The sequence below is a fragment of the Ictidomys tridecemlineatus genome, chromosome 1 (genome assembly GCF_052094955.1).
Source record: "Ictidomys tridecemlineatus isolate mIctTri1 chromosome 1, mIctTri1.hap1, whole genome shotgun sequence".
In the NCBI taxonomy this organism is placed as follows: domain Eukaryota; kingdom Metazoa; phylum Chordata; class Mammalia; order Rodentia; family Sciuridae; genus Ictidomys; species Ictidomys tridecemlineatus.
The window spans coordinates 187,037,689-187,044,900 of NC_135477.1; the positions used below are offsets into that span (position 1 = coordinate 187,037,689).

Genomic DNA, 7,212 nt, shown 5'->3' on the forward strand with positions numbered 1-7,212 from the left:
GCATCCTGGGGATGAATCCCACTTGGTCATAATGCACTATCTGTTTGATATGTTTTTGTACCCGATTTGCCAGATATGTTTTTGTATCCAAGTTGCATGGAAGATGGAAGGAGACCCTCATTGTTTGTTTTTTTTTAAAGAGAGAGTGATAGAGGCAGAAATAGAGAGAGAGAGAGAGAGAGAGAGAGAGAGAGAGAGAGAGAGAGAATTTTATTTATTTTTTAGTTATTGGCAGACACAACATCGTTGTTTGTATGTGGTGCTGAGGATCAAACCTGGGCCTCACGCATGCCAGACGAGCGCACTACCGCTTGAGCCACATCCCCAGCCCGACCCTCATTGTTATACAGAATAAATATATGATGTTGTGAGGAGAAAAAGAAAAAAAAAGGTGTGTCACATTAGATTGGATAGAGAGAAATGATGGGAGGGGAGGAGAGGGAAAGGGTGGATAAAAAGGGCAGAAGAATAGAATAGACATTATGATTGCTGTATGTATATAGGTGACTCTATGACCAGTGTGATTCTGAAAACTATATAATCAGAAAAATGAGAAATTATACCCCAATGGATTCAAAAACTAAAAATAAAAAATGCATATGGTATTTTCTGTGATTGCCATAGCTGCAATAGGAGCACAGGGACCTTGGGAACATGTGCATGGTGTATAGAAGTAAAGTGTGTAATATTTCTTTGTGTTGCTTCTTATTGGTTTAAAATTATTTTCTTCAGATTACTTTAACTTTTAGTACACTTAGATAACATCCAAAGAAGCCTGCACATAAATTCAATAGAAGACTAATAAAAACATCCACATTAAGACAACAAGAATAAAATGCAAAACATGGTATAGGATAGGTAGGTAGAAAGAAATGAATTTATATAGCTGATACACATGCACATAAGTCAATAACTGTGGAAAGTGTATTTAATGTGGTAGGCAAGATTCATTGAAATATTTTGAACATTAATCTCACTCCTTTCTTTTGTTCACAAATATATATTTTCAATTATTCCTTTATTTGTTTGTTTGGTGTCAGGGTTTGAATTTAGGGCTGCTTAATCATTGAGCAACATCCCAGCCCTTTTTAACATTTATTCTGAGACAGGGTTTTGACAAGTTGCTGAGTCCTGACTTTGAACTTGAAATCTTTCTGTCTCAGCCTCCTGAGCTGCTGGGATTATAGGCATGCACCAACAGGCCTATAATTATATTATATTCTTAAGATTTTATATTAAATATATGTTATGTATGACTATGAGGATGTGTGTGTCCAGTGGTATAAATATAAAAATAAAGTTGTGCAACATTTGGAAACATATTTTTATTTTCAGAATATATGTGCCTCAGCATTTTTAATGGCTTATCAGAGACACTAATCAATAATTCCTAATATGGAAAATGTAATTTAAAATAATTTATTCTTGTGTCTTCCAAACCAAAAATTATTCACAGTTTTGAAGTGCTCTATCTATTGTGTAATTCATCATTTGAAACACTATCAAGAGAAATTAAGAAGAGAAAACTCTCAGCTTTTACCACATACAGAGAAAGCACCTGGGCAGTCCCTCTTCATGTTCCTGGAGTTAAAACATGGTAGTTCTCCTCACACCCATTGTGCTGACTCTCATTTCTACCAACCCTTTCTGTTATTTATACTTTCATCTTATTGTTTTTATGAGATAATTCTTTATAGGCATTTTTGCCCCTTAAATGAGAATGTAGACTTGAATCACACTAAAATATTAAGGCCAATCTATACAATCTAAGCCATAGTTTTATTTTAAAAATCCAGATTCAAAAAGTCATCCTATCTTTAGAATCTACTTAAATTATCTGAGACACTGGGTAAAAATTAGGCGGTGCTTTGTACATTTATTTTATTGTATTTAAACATGAATTTGGATTGGTGCTCCATAAATGGAAGTTTTTGAAGATTGATACATAAGGGGCTGGAGATGTGGCTCAAGCAGTAGAGCACTCGCCTGGCATGCGTGCAGCCCGGGTTCGATCCTCAGCACCACATACCAACAAAGATGTTGTGTCTGCTGAGAACTAAAAAAAATAAATAAATATTAAAAATTCTCTCTCTCTCTCTCTCTCTCTCTCTCTCTCTCTCTCTCTCTCCCCTCTCTCACTCAAAAAAATTGATACATAAAAAGAGAAAGTCAAATTCAGAAGAATTATCAAACCATAGCTAAATCACACAAAGTAGGATATCAAGTAAGTTAATGTAACTCAAACTGGTTTGTAGAGAATTTGCTAAGTTTTATTGGAGAAGGAAAGGCACTATTTGGATTGGTGTAGAAAACAATAATAAAGAAAGGAAATGTCTCTCTAGTTTCATGCACCTTCTAGATTTGGACAAATTTATAATACAGCAGATTTTGCTGTATTATAAATCATTAGTAAATATTTGTCAAGATTGCCTGCTTTAAAAAAATCTTCTTTCAGCACAGAAGTGGGGGTATGTTATTTAAAATGAACACACACTGTATTTCTTACAGAAGTGAATAAAGGACATCACTGATTTAGAAGGTACTTACTTGTAAATTAGTGGAATCAAGAAATTTAGTTCATGTCAGCAGTTAGTCAATTGTGCTACATTGCATTTTTATTAACTACTATGCATGAAGTCACTTTCTACTAAGAGAATAAAAAGATGAATGATACAAGGTCCAAAATCAAGGAATTTATACCAGTGATTTGGGTGATTAGTACATATAGATTTACTAAAAGGTAAAATAACAAGTCAAATTCTAACACTAACAGAAAAGTATAAGAAAATTAAAGACTAATAAAGGGTTTCAGAGAAAAAGTTACATTTTAGCCTCTTTAAAGAACAGTATATACTAATAGGAAAAATTAAATCAGTTGTGGCTTGGTAGAAAAGGGGCTCTGTCAACAAGTTCCAGGGTATGGTGTGGAAAAGGAGGTCACTGAAGTGTGAGTTCAGGTTTGTGTCAGGGAAAAATGGGGGAAGGGGCTAGCAAAAGATTGCAGATAGATTAAGTAGGATCCCTTGAACTTCACCCACACTGTGAAATTAACAGTAATGTTCACGAGTCTAGCCACCCACCAATGACCTTGGGAGACACACACGTTTTCAGAGGAGCCCAGGCAGGCTCAGCAGGAAGATCTCTTTTCTAAGGGTAAGTGTGGTTAACCAGGCATGGTGCTAAGGTGGACCCAGGTTGCAGAGGGCTGAGGAGATAATGATTTTGGTGACAAAGGATTGAACCAGGCTGAGGTGCTGCAGGAGTGCTATAAGTATAAGCAAAACATTCTTTTTAGGGTATGCAGTCAGTATCTTTTTGTTCACTTATGATAAATTTAAGAAGATTGGTACATAAAGGGAGGTGTCAAAAAGAAAAGGAACAATAATTGTCTAGGCAAAGGAATCTTCAACTTTATGGTGCTGATCACTGAGTAAAAACATATTAAGGTAAAAATTAGAAGTTTAGTAGAATGTCAGTCTCTAAAGACCTTACACTGATCTACTGGAGAGAAAAATAGCCCTGCGGGGGGCTGAAACAGGTCTGGCTGAGCATGTGTGAGATTTTCATGTTCATGATGATAAAGTCTCTGAAACCATATCTACAAAAAATATTTATAAATTATAATTTGAATTATTTAGTGTGGATACAAAGGCAAAAAAGTGGTGAAATTGCATTTATGGAAGACAATGAGGTAATCAAATTACAGAACATTAAAGAATGCACTGTCACACAGGTGCTCAAACAGGAGAGAAAATGACCAATACTTGCTAGTACTCTGCTTGAGAGTCTCAGGAAGTCAGAGGAGCCTTGATGGGGAAGCTGAAGACAAGCCCTGAAGGCCACATGCAGACAATGGGCTGCAGACCTCCACACCTGCATTTGGAGGTGCACTATGCTTAAAAATGATTAAAAAATATCAGAAAAACAAGAGAGACCTTTTCTCTACAGAGAAAGCTAATGCAAAATAAAAGAAAACAATCTGGACATAAATATGTAAAATAATTGTATTAATTATTTTTTCCTTCCTCTCTCATCTATTTATCTTACCAGGCAACTAGAATTTCCAGCAAATGGCCAATGTCACCATGGTAACTGAATTTCTCCTCCTGAGCTCTCCTGATGGCTGGGATCTGAGTTTCCTCTATTTCACAGTATTCCCAATGACCTACCTGGGTACCTTGTTAAGGATCCTTCTAATCATCATTGTCACCACTGCTGACCAGAATCTGCATCCGCCCATGTACTTCTTCCTCAGGAACCTGTCCATCTTGGACATGTGCTTCATTCCCATCACTGTCCCCAATGCCTTTGTCAACTCTCTGACTATCAACTGGGTCATTTCAGTGACTGGTTGTACAACACAGATCTTCTTGGTCCTTTTTTGTGCATACATAGAGATTTTGATTCTCTCCATCATGGCCTAGGACCGCTATGTGGCCATCTGCCAGCCCCTCCAGTACCCACTCATCATGAACTCTCAGTTTTGTGTCCACATGACCCTGGCTTCCCTACTCAGTGGTCTGCTGTGTGCAGGTGTGCACACTGGGAACACATTCTGGCTGTCCTTCTGCCAGTCAAACATGGTCCACCAGTTCATATGTGATGTCCCCTCTCTACTGAAGCTCTCCTGCTCTGACATCACCAGCAACAGGGTCCTTATTCTTGTCTCTACTGTGGTCATTTGTGGTGGTTGCTTTCTTTTTATTGCCATGACATACATTTGCATATTTTTCTCTGTGCTGAAATTTCCCACCAGAGCCCAAGGGAAAGTCTTCTCCCCACCTGCACCCCTCACATTCTCCTGGTGTCTGTCTTTTTCAGTTCTGGCTCAGGTGTGTACCTGAGGCCTTCAGCAACCTCTGACACACTCCAGTACATGGTTCTGTCTGCCTTTTACACCACAGTTCCTCCCTTTCTGAATCCTCTCCTCTCCAGCCTCAGGAACAAACAGTTAAAGGAAGCTGTGAAGAGAGTAATGCAAAGACAGTTGTTGTCAGAGAAATTATAAAGATGCCATTCAGCATCATCCTAATTTAATTGATCATGGTTCTTAATTAGATACAGTACTCTTCAGATTTGAACTTTACAAGTTACACTGTCTATCTTTCTATTTCATTATTAGAAGCTGATTTATTTCGTAAGGTATATTTCTATGACTTACCATATCATTTCAAGGGTTCCTTCATAGATTGTGTAATTTCATCAATGCATCTTTTAATGATTAAATATAATCCAATATATTTGCTGAAATCATGGGTGGTTATATATTTTAAAGAATCATCCCTTATGTCAATTACCTATATCAAATACTGTCACTAAAGAAAACCTATCAAATCTGGAGATTACTTATTCTTATATAATTTGCTTTTATTCAGAACAGTGTAGAAACTACTTGTAAACACTGTGATACATAATTTGTCAATTTACTTACTTTAAAAATATATAAAAAATCAAATCCTAAAGAAGTTATAGCCAAAATGTAGAGAATTTCACAGTAATATTTTTCTCCATCTGGACCAGGCAAGAAGAAGAGACTCCTTTCTGTGAAGTAAAGAGAGAGCAATTGTTAATGCACCCCATGTCCCAACATTCACAACTTTCCACAGGGAACAGCAGCCTGTGCTTCTTTGGCCATGACAGGGCCAGTATTTGATTATGTCCATGAACTGAGGACAGTTTTCTGATGGTTTCTCTTCCACAAATCTTACTTCTGTAGTGTTGTGCTAATGACTTAGTCCTAATAATCATGGAGAAATGGACGATAGTTGTCTGACACATGTGTCTGGGCCATGCCAACTCTTACATTTCTCTCATTTTTCTCGAATTTGTAATGTAAACCTCTATCTTTATTTGTGATAGTCATTTTGTTTTTATATTGTTGTTGTTGGTAGTGTTTTATTTATTTATTTATTTATTTATTTATTTATTTATTTATTTATTTTAATTTTAGTTGTTATGTATGACAGCAGAATGCATTACGATCTCTACTGCACATATAGAACACATTTTTTATTTTTTTAAGTAAATGACAGCAGAATGTATTATAATTCTTATTATACATATAAAGCACATTTTTTTATATCTCTAGTTGTATATAATGTATGTTCATGCCAATTCATGTCTTCATACATGTACTTTATATAATGATGTCCATCACATTCTGCCATCCTTGCTAACACCCTGCTCCCTCCCTTCCCCTCCCATCCCTCTGTCCTATGTAGAGTTCATCTTTTTCTCCCATGCCCCCCTCCCTACCCACTATGGGTCAGTCTCCTTATGTCAAAGGGAACACTTGGCATTTGTTTTTTTGAAATTGGGTAACTTAACTTATCATTATCTTCTTCAATGTCATCCATTTACCTGCAAATGCCATGATTTTATTCTTGTTTACTGCTGAGTTATATTCCATTGTGTACATATGCCACACATTTTTATACATTCATCTACTGAAGGGCGTCTAGGCTGGTTCCACAGTTTAGCTATTGTGAATTGTGCTGCTATAAACATTGATATGACTGTGCCCCTGTAGTATGCTATTTTTAAGACCTCTGGGTTTAGACTGAAAAGAGGTATAGCTGGGTCAAATGGGGGTTCCATTCCAAGTTTTCCAAGGAATCTCCACACTGCTTTCCATATCTGCTGCACCAATTTGCAATCCCACCATCAATGTATGAGTGTGCCTTTTCCTCCACATTCTCCCCTACACTTATTGTTGTTTGTATGCATAATAACTGCCATTCTTTTTTTTAAGAGAGAATGAGAAAGGAGAGAGAGAGAGAGAGAGAGAGAGAGAGAGAGAGAGAGAGAGAGAGAGAGAATTTTTAATATTTATTTTTTAGTTCTCGGCGGACACAACATCTTTGTTGGTATGTGGTGCTGAGGATCGAACCTGGGCCACACGCATGCCAGGCAAGCATGCTACCGCTTGAGCCACATCCCCAGCCCAATAGCTGCCATTCTTAAAGGAGAGAGCTGAAAACTTAGTTTTTTTTTCCGATTTCAATTTTTTTATTGGTTGTTCAAAACATTACAAAGCTCTTGACATATCATATTTTATACATTAGATTCAAGTGGGTTATGAACTCCCATTTTTACCCCAAATACAGATTCAGAATCACATCGGTTACACATCCACATTTTTACATAATGCCATATTATTAACTGTTGTATTCTGCTACCTTTCCTGGAGAAAAAGATTAACATTAAACAGAG

General features: G+C 36.8%; 1 pseudogene; it reads left to right on the forward strand.

The window, feature by feature from the left end:
* Window positions 1-4,070: 4,070 nt before the first annotated feature.
* LOC144367247 (olfactory receptor 14C36-like) lies at window positions 4,071-5,008 on the forward strand (annotated as a pseudogene).
* The last annotated feature ends 2,204 nt before the right edge of the window (window positions 5,009-7,212 follow it).